The 14,605-nt window shown below is 35.9% G+C and overlaps 1 pseudogene; it reads left to right on the top strand.

Moving 5' to 3' along the window:
- The first annotated feature begins 12,883 nt into the window (after nt 1-12,883).
- LOC141499956 (solute carrier family 25 member 16 pseudogene) lies at nt 12,884-14,084 on the top strand (annotated as a pseudogene).
- The last annotated feature ends 521 nt before the right edge of the window (nt 14,085-14,605 follow it).

The following is a 14,605-nucleotide window of genomic DNA, read 5'->3' as shown; positions in this document are numbered from 1 at the left end:
CTGGAGATCAAACTTTATGTTCAGCTCTGCTTGGTTCAATAGGAATTTTTGAAAGTCCCTGTTTAATTGAAAGTCCATTTTTTCCCATGAAAGAAGATGTTCAGTTTTGCTGGATAGTTGATTCTAGGTTATAAACAAAGATCTTTTGCCTTCTGGAAGATCATATTCCAAGACCTATGAGCTATTAATGTATGTTTCCAGATCCCATGCAGTCCTGACTATAGAGGCATGGTAACTGAATTATTTGATTCTGGAAGCTTTTAATATTTCCATTTTGGCTTGAAGTTTTGGCGTTTGGCTAAGCTATTCCTCAAAATTTTTCTTTTGGAATCTCTTTCAGAGGTTGACTGGTGGATTCTCTCAATTTCTATTCTACTCTTTGCTTCTAGGATTTCAGGGTAATTTTGGTGTATTATTTCTTGAAGAATGAAGACTAGGCTCTTTTCCTAGTCATGACTTTCAGGTAGCCCAATAATTTTTAAATTATCTCCTCTGGATCTGTATTCAAGGTCAGCTGTTTTTCCAATGAAATATTCATATTTTCTTCTAATTTGGGGGGAAAAGTATAGTTTCCTTTCTTCCTGAGTTCTCACAAAGTCATCAGCATCCTTTAGTTCCATTCTGCATTTGAAGGAGTTATTCTTTTAGAGAGCTTTTTTTATCTCTTTTTCCAGCTGGCCAGTTCTGCTTTTTAAGGCATTCTTCTCTTTTGCCCTTTGCCATTTGGCCTAAACTGGGTTTTAACATATTGTATTCTTCCATTTTGTTTTTTTTTTGTATTTCTTTTACCAAGTTGCTGACTTGCTTTTCATTATTTATCTGCATCACTCTCATTTCTCCTCCCAGTTTTTCCTCTACTTCTTTTCATTGCTTTTCAAAGTCTTTTCTGAGTTCATTCATAGACTAAGTCCATTTTATATTTCTCTTGGAGGTTGTGGATACAGAAGGTTTGATTTTGTCATCATTCTGGGTATGTATTTTTCTCCTCCATAGGTCCAAAGTAATTTTCTATGGTCAGATTCTTCTTTTTTCTGTTGTTTGTTCATTTTCTTAGCCTATGACTGAATTGCCACACTTCCAAGGCTTTGGATGGTTTGAGGGTCAACCCACAGGGACCTTATTTCCTCCAAGGTCTTATGAGAGGCTTTGATTGCTCTCTTGACTGTGTTCAGGAACTCCCCTCTGCCCTGGAGCTGTGAGGAGAGGTCCCTGCTTGACATTGGTGGTAAAGGGGCCCTGGATCTGAGTATGGGCAAACAGCTGAGTTCTGCCCCAGGGTGAACAGAGAGACCTCTGAATTCTTCCCCAACCCCCTTACCACCTGTGGGCTGATGTCTCTGGAGTGCTACATGGCTCTGCTGAATCCTGCTGAAGGTTCTCACTGCAGGGTTGCTCTGAGGCCAGTCCTCCTCTCCATACTCATTCTGTTCCTTCAAGCTGTCCTGATTAACCCTGGGCAAGTGGTCTGGAAGCCAAACTCTCTTCCATAGACCCAGGTGCCTGCCCTGGCTGTGTTGTGCTGTGGCTGCAGCTGAGCTGCAGCTTTTTCCAAACCCCAGTCCTGGTGGAACAGATCTTTTTTGTGGAACTTCTAAGTTTTCTTGGACTGGAAAATTGTATCACTCAGTCTTTCTGTGGGTTCTGCCCTTATAAATTTTGACTAGAGTCATAATTTGACAGCGTTTTGAGTCTTTTGAGGGAACAAGTTTCCGGCAATTCCTGCATTCACACTGCCATCTTGGCAGCATGAAAGGTGCATTTCGATATATTTTTATGTAAGGTGCTCCCGCTGATATGCTAGAGTTGATAAACTTTCATCTCAGAAAAAAGACAAATACTTCAAACCAGGATTTGATCTATTATTTTGCTGATTATCTGAAAAGTATATTGAAGACATTGATAGTTAAATATTAATAAAGAAGATCAAACTTAGAAGTATTTAATGGATATATTTTTATTTTAATAAAGATCATTGTTAAAACTTTATCAGCACATTCATGTATAGTCTTTTTAAGATACTGCCATTTTATATGGAATTATTGTTGTTTAGTTTATTACTCAGAGTTCTAAGTTAGTGATTTACTCAGAGTTCTACTTCTTTTGTTGAGGTTTGAATATAATAAGTTAAAGGAGTGGAGAGATAAAGACATCAAAATTTTTATGTCTTTGGACAAATGCAGATTAAAATAAATAAATACAAAAGCATTTATTAAGCCTTGATTATGTTCAAAGTATTTTTATAAACACTGGAAACCTAAACAATATAAACAAACAGAAAATAAAAATACAAAAAAATCAGACCTATTCTCAAGAAATTTGCTTTCTAGCAGTGGTTCTGTGTTGTTGCATATCCCAGGAAAGGACAGTAAACAATTAGGAAAATTTTATTTAAAATATAGACCTGTGTGATTGCAAGTCACATGACTTCTCATTTTCCCATTTATCTCTATGAGTTCTAACAAATTAATGATCATCAACATCAATGAAAGAAGCTTGTAAGCCAGGAGCTCCCAAAACCAAAAGGATCATACATAGAAACAAAATTAATAAATTAATCAACCAATAGCAATAAAGGAGAGAAATGAAATATCATATTCTATCATGGAATTATTTAGTTAGACTATTATAGATCAAGTACAAAATCATAGTACATTTGACCCAAATTCTTTGCCTCTGAAAGACATCTGGTAGATATATAAAATTTTGCAAAATTGTATCTTAGATGCATCTGTTTTTCTAACTCACTCTAAAAGCAACAAGACTTTTCCAACTAACTTGCAGTTAGACTATGACCTCCTATATGCCTTTCCTTCTTCTTTATGAAGCATTTTTAATATATACCAAGTATTAAATGATAAATGTATGGTATAATTGATGATGCTTTATCATTCATTCCTTTAAATCAATCAAGTAAAATACATATTAAGCCCCTATTAGGAATTAATCAGTGGACTCAACCAGGAAAATAAAAAATAAAATAAAAGTTTCTTTGACCTCAAGGAGTTTGCACCTTAGCAATATTGCAGAATTATGCACATTTGTTATATCAGTTTAAAATAGACAAGAGAGTCCATATGGACATTTTTTAGCTAATACTTTCCAAAGAGCCTAAGAGGTTGTTTAATTCAATGTCATTATTCTACAGATAAGAAAACTGATGTCTAGGGAGGGTGAGGGATGTGTCCAAGGACATATATAGTTTATAGCAGGTTCTGTTTGAGAGAAAGAGAGTGAGAGAGTTGTGTTTGTGTGTGTGTGTGTGTGTGTGTGTGTTCTCCATATATGATTAACGTTTTCTAAAACTCAACTTTAACATCCATACATTAGAAACTTTCTTTTGAAGTAACATCTTAATTTTAAGTAGATAATGACTATTTCTACTATGCTTGGCACATACATTTAGAAGAAATAAAGGTCATTCAATTACCAGAGGCTAAAACTTTGATCAGCATTAAATTTAAAATATGATTTTATTCACACATTTCAATTTCTCCAGTGATTTCAACATTGGAAAAATTTAGACCCAACACTCTTGGGATTTCCCCACAAATGCAAAAGAAAGGCATTATGTATGAAATTGAAGGGTGCTTTGAAAAGTAAAGACATTAATTCACTAGAGGCAGGAGGGAAATCACTGTAATAGTTGGTCCTTATTTCACTTGCTTACTATCTCACTTTTTTCCTTTCTTTTTCCCCTCCCATTCTGCCAAAAAAATTAAAGATCTTGACAACTATCTCTTATTAAACATTCAAAAAAAGGATTAAATTTCAAACATTCATCTTTGGATTGACAATGAATAATGAAAAATGAAGCAAAATAAAAGCCAATAAACTCCTAGGTTACATTTATAGCTCCATAATAGGTAGGCACAAACAGCATTTATTTCTTTTAAACTTGTATGAGAAATAAAGCAGTTGTACATAGTAGATAACCATGGAGTTGTGTTAAATTAGATCTTCAATTAGTGGATAAGACAAAATCTCTCTGAGTTTTAGGTTTCTACTCTGGAAAATTTTTTCACAGCTCTCCATTCTGCACTCATCTCTTCATATTTTTCTCCACCATGCTGCAGAAGCCTCTTCACCAAATTAATTTCATGAAAGAATATTTCACACTAATAATTGTCGTGCTTCTGCAACCACTTCCTCTGTTTGGCTGATTACTTCAAAAAGCATCTTTTTAAAGAGTACACTCAGGTCTAACATACCTTCAGTCCTCTCCTGGAAGTACTCTTGACTCACCATGTTTCTTTCTCTACCATGTTGCTTCATTGGTATCCCATCCCTTTTCAGCTTCTTTATTTGTATTGTCTTCCATAGTTTGAATGGAAGATCTGTGTGGGCAGAGTCTGTCTTTCTGCTTATGTTCATATCCCACTGTTTTCCTTCTTCATCTGATATATATGAAGAAGTTGAACTAGATGATCTCCATTGCACATTGTAGGTGCTAAATAAATTCTTATTGATTAATTAATGAATGTATTTTGATTGGGAATCTGCAGAATTGTATATAGACACTAGCCAACTTTGCAGTCAGATAAGTCGTGCCAAATGTGTTATGGTCTTTATTGCATAGTAAAGCTGTATAAACTGAACTTTCCTATGCCCCCCTTCCTTTTTTCCCATGAATATGCACATGTACATTTTTGAGTTATAAACTTCCACTCCATCTTCCCACCCCCCTCTCCTTAGCAGTGAACACTCAGGTTAGCATTGTATATGGATATTTTGATATATATGTTTACCTCCTTCCTCCTACCTCCTTAATTGTGTTTTAACTGCTTTGTCAAATTTTTGATTTATAAAAATTCCTCCACTGATGTAGGTAGACAGTACATCTACAAGTTAACATTATAAGATCATTGTGAATGCTCCTCTGGGTTGTGCCAGCATACTCATTCCATGCTGTGGACTTGTATGTAGGGTCATTTTCATTTCTTTCTTTCTTTTATTTCTTCTTTCTTTCCTTTCTTGGTTTTTGCAAGGCAATGGGGTTAAATGACTTGCCAAAGGTCATACAGCTAAAAAGTATCAAATATCTAGGTTTCTGGGGAAATCTCAAGAGTGTTGGGTCTAAATTTTTCCAGTGTTGAAATCACTGAAGAAATTTAAATGTGTGAATAAAATCATATTTTAAATTTAATGCTGATCAAGTGTCTAGATTTGACCTCATCTTCCTGACTCCAGGGTTGAAACTCTATCTACTTTACCACCTCTTTGTCCCCTGTAGTGTTATTTTCAAAAAAATGCTCCCAGACAACCAAAATATGGTTTTAAGGCTCTCAAAACATGGATGGTAGAGCAAGGCAAAAGTGTTGCTCTCTGCTCTACAGAGTAGAATTAGTTTGGCCATTACTGGAGTAATTTCCCTTTGTTGCTGTGCTTGAAACTAAGAAAATGGAGCAGAGCATTATTTATACTTCTTAGGGTGTTTGGGGGACAACCCAATATCAGTTGTTTTCAGTTTCATTTTTTCTATTTCCTTTGACTTACATGAGTGCTCCCCCTCTCTCTTCAATTAAGCTTCCTTTTAACTGTTTTAGTGATTTGGGTTCTTAACTTTGACAATTCAGTTTGGTGATCTGAAACCCTTCTATATTTTCATGACTTTTCCCTGAATCATAAGAAGTACTCCAAATTAGATTATCCACACTATTTTTCCATGTTAGCATCAGGTAATTTGTACTCTCTCCAGCAATAGAACAATACAAAATTAATGATTAAACTCAGTGAGTCCTCCAGTAATATTGGCACTGCAGGGAGGAGAGAGTGGGGAGTTTAGCCTCTACCTGTAAAGTTTTGGCTTCATTGGGAGATGGCAGAAAGTCATCTGTCATCTTTCTTGAAAAAGCATTTCCCCTTCCCATATCCCAAATACAGAACATGATGATTAAGAATAAACATCATGGATTTGCTTAAAAATCCCTTTCATGCTTCTGGCCTTTTAGTAGATCTAAGTTCATAAGGGAGGAAAATAAAACAGAAGCAACCAGTCATTTCTGCCTTTCATCAAACTATTTATAGGTAACTCATATGAGTCAAGCCCATTTCCCCACTTAATGGACTGTTAAACATCAATATTGAAAGGAAGGATATATCTTTTATACCTCTTATCACAGCAATTCTATTTTCTATTGTAGCATCACAAACCAATTATATTCTCCACATTCAATGCTTATTAAGCCTTTCCTCATACTTTGTGATATTCAAGGAACCCCACATATTTTAGAAAGATTTTTTTTTATTTTGAGTTTTTACAATTTTTGCTCTAGTCTTGCTTCCCTCCCCCCCCCCCGCCACAGAAGGCAGTCTGTTAGTCTTTACATTGTTTCCATGGTATACATTGATCTAAGTTGAATGTGATGAGAGAGAAATGATATCCTTAAGGAAGAAACACAATAAAATATAGCAAAATTGCATAAGATAATGGGTTTTTTTTCTAAATTAAAAGTAATAGTCTTTGATCTTTATTCAAACTCCACAATTCTTTCTCTGGGTACAGATGGTATTCTCCATCGCAGTTCCTCCAAATTGTCCCTGATTGTTGCACTGATGGAATGAACAAATCCATCAAGTTTGGTTATCACCCCTATGTTGCTGTTAGAATGCACAATGTTTTTTCTGGTTCTGCTCATCTCACTTAGCATCATTTCATGCAAATCTTTCCATGCTTAACTGAATTTCCATCTCTCCTGGTTTCTTGAAAAAAATAGCATTCCATCACATACATACATATACCACAGTTCATTATGGCATTCCCCAACTGAAGGACATTCATTTAATTTCTAATTCTTTGCCACCACAAACAGGACTGCTATGAATATTTTTTCTACAAGTGATGTTTTTACCCTTTTTCATAATCTATTCAGGGAATAGACCCAGTAGTGGTATTACTGGATCATAGCATATGCACATTTTTGTTGCCCTTTGGGTGTAATTCTAAGTTGCTCTCCAGAAAGGTTGGATGAGTTCACAGCTCCACCAACAATATATTGGTGTCCCAGATTTCCCTACATCCCTGCCAACATTGATCATTGCAAATTTCTGGTCATGTTGAGCAATCTGAGAGGTGTGAGGCAGCACCTCAGAGATGTTTTTATTTGTTTTTCTCTAATGTTTTATAGCAATTTTCATATGACTATGGATTGCTTTGAATTCCTCATTATTGCCTTTGCATATCCTTTGATCATTTGTCAATTGGGGAATGGCTTGGTTTTTTTGAAAATTTGACTCAATTCTCTGTATATTTTAGAAATGAATCATTTGTCAGAAATACTAGTTGTAAAAATTGCTTCCCAATTTACTACATTTCTTTTGATTTCGGTTATAATGCCTTTTTCTGTGCAAAAGCTTTTTAATTTAATGTAATCAAAATTTTCTAGTTTGTTTTAATGATGTTCTCCATATCTTCCTTGGTCATAAACTGCTTCACTTTCCATAGATCTGACAGGTAAACTACTCCTTGATCTTCTAGTTTGCTTATAATAATGTTTTATGTCTAATTCCTGTATCCCTTTTGATATTATCTCAGTATATGGTGTGAGATGTTGGTCTAATCTAAGTTTCTTTCATACTAGCTTCCAATTTTCCCAACAGTTTTTATCAAAGAGAAAGTTTATACCAATAGCTGGACTCTTTGTGTTTATCAAACAATAGATTCCTATAATCATTTCCTGTTATTGCACCTACTCTATTCCACTGATTTCTGAGATAGAGTTGTCTAGGTATTTAATTTCCTTTTCATTTCATCTGGGTAACTTATATTTTTGTAAATATTCATCCATTTCACTTAGATTGTCAAATTTATTGGCATAGAGTTGGGCAAAATAATTCCCAAATTATTAGTTTAATTTCCCTCTCATTGGTGGTAAGTTCACCTTTTTCCTTTATGATACTAGCAATGTGGTTTTCTTCTTTTTTTAATCAAATTGATCAGAGTTTATCAATTTTATTGTTTATTTTTCATATAACCAACCCTTGGTTTAATTAATTCAATAGTTTTCTTGCTTTCAATTTTATTAATTTTTCCTTGAATTTTTAGAATTTCTAATTTGGTATTTAATTTAGTGTTTTATTCTTGAATTTTTTAGTTGCATATTTAGTTCATTGCTCTTTCTCTAATTTATTCATATAATCATTTAAAGATATAATATATCCCCTGACAGCCACCTTGAGTGAATTCCTTAGATTTTGGTACGTTGTTTCATTATTGTCATTATCTAGGATGAAATAATTAATTCATCCTATAATTTGCTGTTTGATCCATTCATTCTTTAAAATGAGGTTATTTAATTTCCAATTAGTTTTGGGTCTATTTCTCCCTGACACAATATTGTATATAATTTTTATTGAATTATGATCTGAGAAAGATAGATTCACTATTTCTGTCTTTCTGCAATTGACCATTAGGTTTTTATGCCCTAATAAAAACCTAAGGCTTTAGGTCAATTTTTTGTGTAAGTGCTATGTGCTGCAGAAAGAAAAAAGTATATATATACTTTTTAATTCTCATTCAATTTCCTCCATAAGTCTATTATATCTAGGTTTTTTAACAATCTATTTACATCTTTAACTTCTTTCTAGTTTATCTTATGATTAGCTTTATATAAATCTGAGAGAGGGAAGTTGAGGTCTCCCACTAGTAGAGTTTTGCTGTCTATGTCTTCCTGTGGTTCTTTCAATTTATCCTCTAAGAATTTGGATGCTATACCATTGGGTGGATACATATTTAGTATTGAAATTACTTTAATGTCTATGGTACCTTTTAGGAGGATGTAGTTTCCTTCCTTTTCACTTTTAAAAATATCTATTTTTGCAGCTGCTTTGTCTGAGATATGGATTGCTACCCCTGCTTTTTTTCACTTCAGCTGAAGAAAAATATATTTTGCTCCAACCTTTTAACTTTACTCTATATGTATCTCTCTTCTTCAAATGATTTTCTTGCAAGCAGCATCTTGTAGGATTCTTGTTTTTAATCCACTCTGATTTTTGTTTACATTTTAAAGGAGAGTTCATCCCATTCACATTTAAAGTTATAATTACTAACTCTTTTTTGCCCTCCATGCTATCTTCCCTCTTTGTATTTTTCCTCTTTTTTCCTTTATCCATTTTCCCCAATATCTTGTTTCTGAAAATTGCCCCCTTCAGTGTGTTTACCCTCCTATACCATTCCTCTCCCCTTTTTTCCCCTTTCCCTTTTCCTCCTTCTTCTTTCCCTTCCTTCTGTTTGTACCCCTTTTCTCCTTTTAATACTTGGAAGGTAATATAAGTTTCTTAACTTAACTGAGTGTGTAAGTTAACTTTAAGCCAAGTCTGATGAGAGGAAGATTCAGGTGGTTCTCACTTCCTCCCTTCTTCCTCTCTATTACAATAGGTCTTTTGTACCTCCTAATGTAATGAAATCTACCACATTCTATCTCCTCTATCCTCCTATCTCCTTACTGTCCCCCATTTTTAAGTAGGCACTGTATTTAAATCATTCTATCAGAGTCACAAAAAAAGTCATAAGACCTTGCCTTGGGGAGGGGCTGGTTCACAGAAGTTTAGTATTCAGATCCTTAGAGGCTTTACTCACTGGATTTAGTAATGCCAAATGGAATAGCCAGTAGGCTGTGTTGGTTGCTTTCACTGGAGTGTCTGTGACCTTGATTTGAGGCCCTCTCCCTTGGCCTGGAGGAGGTGGTTGAAGCTGCTGAATACTTTTTCCTTTAAACAATGGTGAACTTTGCCTTAGGGAAAGGTAATTACTCTCCCAATTCACAGTTGAGGGAACTCTGCTGCTTACACATGAGCCTGGGGCTGAGGTGGGCTGTAATTATGTTTGTTCTGGCAAGAGACTTCAGTTGAAATGAAGGTATGGACTCAAAGCCCCTCTAGGCCAGAGGAGCCCAGGGATCCAAGTCTACAACTTTCCAGTCTGGAACTCACCCTCCAGCCCTGCCAATAAGGTGCAGACTGCCAGTACCACAACCAAAGCTTCTGCTCCGCAGTTGACTCATGCCTCTGCAACTGATCAGGGTAGTCAAGTTCTCAGGCTCTCAGGCTTTCACCCTGACCTGTGTTCCCACAGGAGTCTGCTTTCTGTGCCTGGCTCACCCAGGATCCCAGAAGTTAAACCTTGAGGTAGATGTTCCTCTCCTAGCTTCTTTTTCTGTGTTTTATTGATTGGATTTCTGTTAATAGGTTTGTTTCATATTATATATGAGGGAGGATCAGGAGACTTTAGCATAGTACCTGTCTTCTCTCTGCCATCTTGGCCAGAAGTCAAAAAAGCAGAACCACACATATTGAAACATGTCATATTCTGTAAATGTTCATTTATCCATTTGTTTCACTTACTGTATATATGTATATGTATATGTATGTGTGTATGTGTATGTGTATATGTATATGTGTATGCGTATATGTATATGATGTATATGCATATGCATATGCATATGTATATGTATATGTATGTGTATGTGTATATGTATATGTATATGTATATGTATATGTATGTGTATGTGTATATGTATATGTATATGTATATGTATATGTATATGTATATGTATATGTATATGTATATGTATGTATGGTAGATTTGTCCTAGCTTCAGTTCTATTTTACAATAATTAAAAGAAATGGAAATGCCACTAGCAGTATTTAAACCTGGAAACTCAACTAAGAAATTCAGACTCATGTGATCAAGGAGAAATCAATCCTGCAACAGACCTGGAAATAATATAGGGCATGACATGTGGGATACTCAGTAATAACAAAAATAATAAAACACCAGCTAAGGTGGGAACTTAAATACTTTCTCATCATAGTTGAGCTTCCTTCTCCCTAACCTGCCTCATGCTATTCCTTATCCCAATGACAGCATCTCCAGAGGTAATCTTAAGGCTTCTATATATCTCCCTAATTTGGATAGATTATCAGAATTCCTAGTTATGAAAATGCTTATTAATCCAGCTCATTAAATGTTGATAATAGTATTAAAATAATTTAATAAAAATAGCTAGTATTTATATATTGCTTTAAGTTTTGCAAAGTATTTTAAAATATTTTCTCATTCTGTTTCACACTAACCCAGAGTAAGTAGAATCTGTTATTATCCCCATTTTGTAGATGAGAAACTGAGGCAAAAGGTTATACAACTAGTAAATGTCTAAAGTATGGTCAAATATTAACTCAGGTCTTTTTTTTTATTTTTGCAAGGCAATGAGGTCACACAGCTAAGTATGTATTAAGTGTTTGTGACTTGATTTGAACTCAGGTCTTCCTGACTACAGGGTTGGTGCTTTATTCACTGTGCCACCTAGCTGCCCTTTAATTGAAGTCTTCTTGACATCAGGTCAAACATACTATCTGCAAAGTCATTTAACTGTCTAGTCCCAAAAACAAGTTATTGGAGAAAAAAACAAAACAAAACAAAGAAAAAAAAACATTAATATCAAGATATTACTGTTTTATAGAAGGAAAAATCACTAGACTAGACCAAGAGACTTTGTACTGGATTATTAACTAGGGTAGAGTCACTAGGGCTTTGCCACATGGCATCCATCAGTGATCCTCTGGTTCTATGCCATGGTTTCACTGTTTTCACTGTTTCTACAGTTTAAAGGAGATGGTCATCAATGTCTTCTTACTTATCCCACATCCTCTCTTCCTGTACCTCCTCTTTTGAGGTGGGCATCATCCATTGCAGTAGTGCACAACAGAATCTCTGAGAAAGTTTCTGTCTTGCCATGGTTTGATTGATCTGATGAAAAGTAGTTCACCAATTTACCATCCATTCAACATATCTTTGCAGTAGAGTTGAGATCCCAGATTTTTTTCTACATGTACTGTTTCCCTTGCATCAACTTCTGTAATTGTGTTTCTACAGTATTTCCCTCTCATTATCCAATCTACTTTCTTTGCCCCAGATGTCAGATTTCCTATTACTGGTCCATTGCATTATACTATTGATTCTATCATCAAATAGTTAGTAGTGCAACCTAATGCAAGAAATCTTTCTGGACTTCAGTTTTCTTTATCCTGAGACCAAACTGGTCTGTGGACTAATAGTTCATAATGATAGCTCATTTTCAAATAGTATTTCCAATTTACAAAATGAAGGCCTTTTAAGGAGTATGTTTAGTCACATTTAATCTTCAACAGAAACCCAAGGAAGGTGGTGGTATATGTATTACTATCACCATTTTAGGATTGGGCAATTGGAGACTCAGAGGACAGAGCATTTGATATAAAATTGAGAAGACCTGAGTCCAAAACCAGCATCAGACACTTACTAGCTTTGTGATATTGGACAAAGGTACTTTACCTCTGGCTGTCTCAGTTTACTCGCTTGTAAAATGAGGATAATCATAGTACCTATCTTATGGTTATAAGAATCAAATAAGGTAGTATTTGTCAAAATTCTTTTGCTCCATGTGTGATGTATAATAAATATATATAAATTACTTTCTCTAATTTTTATCTGAGAATCTGAAGATACTATAAATTGTTGAAAGTCACATGGCTGGCTATCTCATTATAGACCTAGGACTCAAAGCCAGATTCTCTAAAAAATTAATCGATTTTCAGCCGCTGCCGGCCCCCATGGCCCTGCCGCCTTGCAGCTCCGGGGCTGCCCTGTCGCGCCTGGCCGGCTGGGCCTCCTCGGCGGGCCTCATGCCCGGGCCACGGGCGCCACCGCCTCTCTGACTGCGCCCGGGCAGCGCGGGCCACCCCATGGCCGCGGGGGAGCCGGGGCCTGAGCCCACTGCCGATGGCGCCCTCTTGCAGGGACCTGTACTGGCTGTGCTCCTTCGTGGCGGGAGGTGTTGCAGGATGTTGTGCCAAAACCACCATTGCACCTTTGGCTCGAGTGAAGATACTATTACAGACACATAATGACCATTACAAACATTTAGGAGTCTTTTCTGCATTGTGTGCAGTCCCCAAAAAGGAAGGCTATCTTGGATTACATAAAGGAAATGGAGCAATGATGATTAGAATCTTTCCATATGGTGCAATTCAGTTTATGTCCTTTGATCATTATAAAAAGTTAATTACCACAAAACTTGGAATTTCTGGACACATACAACCGCTAATGGCTGGCTCCATGGCAGGTATGACAGCAGTCATCTGTACTTATGGACTTGACATGGTCAGAGTTCACTTGGCCTTCCAGGTGAAAGGAGAATACACATACACAGGAATTGTTCATGCATTCAAAACAATTTATGCAAAGGAGGGCGGCTTTCGGGGGTTTTACAGAGGATTGATGCCTACCATTGTAGGAATGGCTCCCTATGCAGGAGTTTCATTTTTTACTTTTGGTACCTTAAAGAGTGTTGGTCTCTCCCACGTTCCAACTCTGCTTGGAAGACCTTCATCAGATAATCCTAATGTCTTAGTTTTGAAAACTCATATAAACTTGCTTTGTGCTGGGGCAATAGCACAGACAATATCTTATCCACTTGATGTAACCCATCGTCGAATGCAACTAGGGACTGTTCTCCCAGATTCTGAAAAGTGCCTTACAATGTTGAAGACACTGAAGTATGTCTAGAGAAACCATGGAATTCGTGGAGGACTTTATCGTGGCCTGTCTCTTAACTACATTCGCTGTGTTCCCTCCCAGGCTATGGCATTCACATCCTATGAGCTCATGAAGCAGTTTTTGCACCTCAACTGAAGTCACATTTTTCCCTTTAGAAACTGTCCAGGGATCGATACATGTATATCTGTTATATAAATATACATAATGTTTTACTTTACTATTGGCAGTGTCTGGGAAGGAGTTGTGTGGATTAAGTGGAAAATTACATTGTCACTGCAAGTCCTGGCATTGGACTATTTGATTTTTTTTTTTAAAGCCAGAAACCAGAAGTGCTTCCTGTTGTTTTTTGATGCCATAATTTGTGGTTTTCTGATCTGAAACACCTCTTTAAGCCAACTCTGGAAGTTTTTTTAAGTTAATCAGTTTCATTAAAATAACTGAAAGGTCTGAGAAACTGCTGATTCATTGGTGTCCATTATAGGTCTTCCAAGATTTACTCTTAACTTTATCATGTTCTTCCGAGCATTTTTTAATAATTGTGGCAAGAAAACATCCCAGCCTTACTCAGGACTTAATGAAAAACTATGCTGGATTTCAAAATGAACTATGTTCATTTTGTTTTAAAAATTAGATTTAATAGTTTGTGATTAGTATAAGAAGAATGTATATTGAAATTTTACCTTGCCCAGTTGGTTAAGTGTACTGTTCAAGCAAGCACTAAAAGGGTGACATTTTGTGGATGGTGATGACTGGTTTCTTGTCAAAATGAATACAATATACCATGGGACTAAAATGTTATTTTATAATAAAATTATAAATGTGACATAAAAGTAATAACATGATTCAGAATCTAAAAAAAAAATTAATCCATTTTCTAACTTTTCTCCACCTTTATCAACTGACACCATAAAGAAATTGTTGAGTTGGGGGTGGGGGGCAGAGTCAAGCTGGTGACAAGAAGGGATTAAGTCTTAGGCGCTCTCTGATAAAACTTGAAACTAAGGACTCTAACTAAACTTTCGAGAGACAGAACCTACAAAGGGACCCAGTGAGGCAGTTCTACTCAAGGTGACC

Source organism: Macrotis lagotis, chromosome X (genome assembly GCF_037893015.1).
Source record: "Macrotis lagotis isolate mMagLag1 chromosome X, bilby.v1.9.chrom.fasta, whole genome shotgun sequence".
In the NCBI taxonomy this organism is placed as follows: domain Eukaryota; kingdom Metazoa; phylum Chordata; class Mammalia; order Peramelemorphia; family Peramelidae; genus Macrotis; species Macrotis lagotis.
The sequence above is the reverse complement of the archived record's forward strand: the minus strand, read 5'-3'. Positions and strand labels throughout refer to the sequence as shown.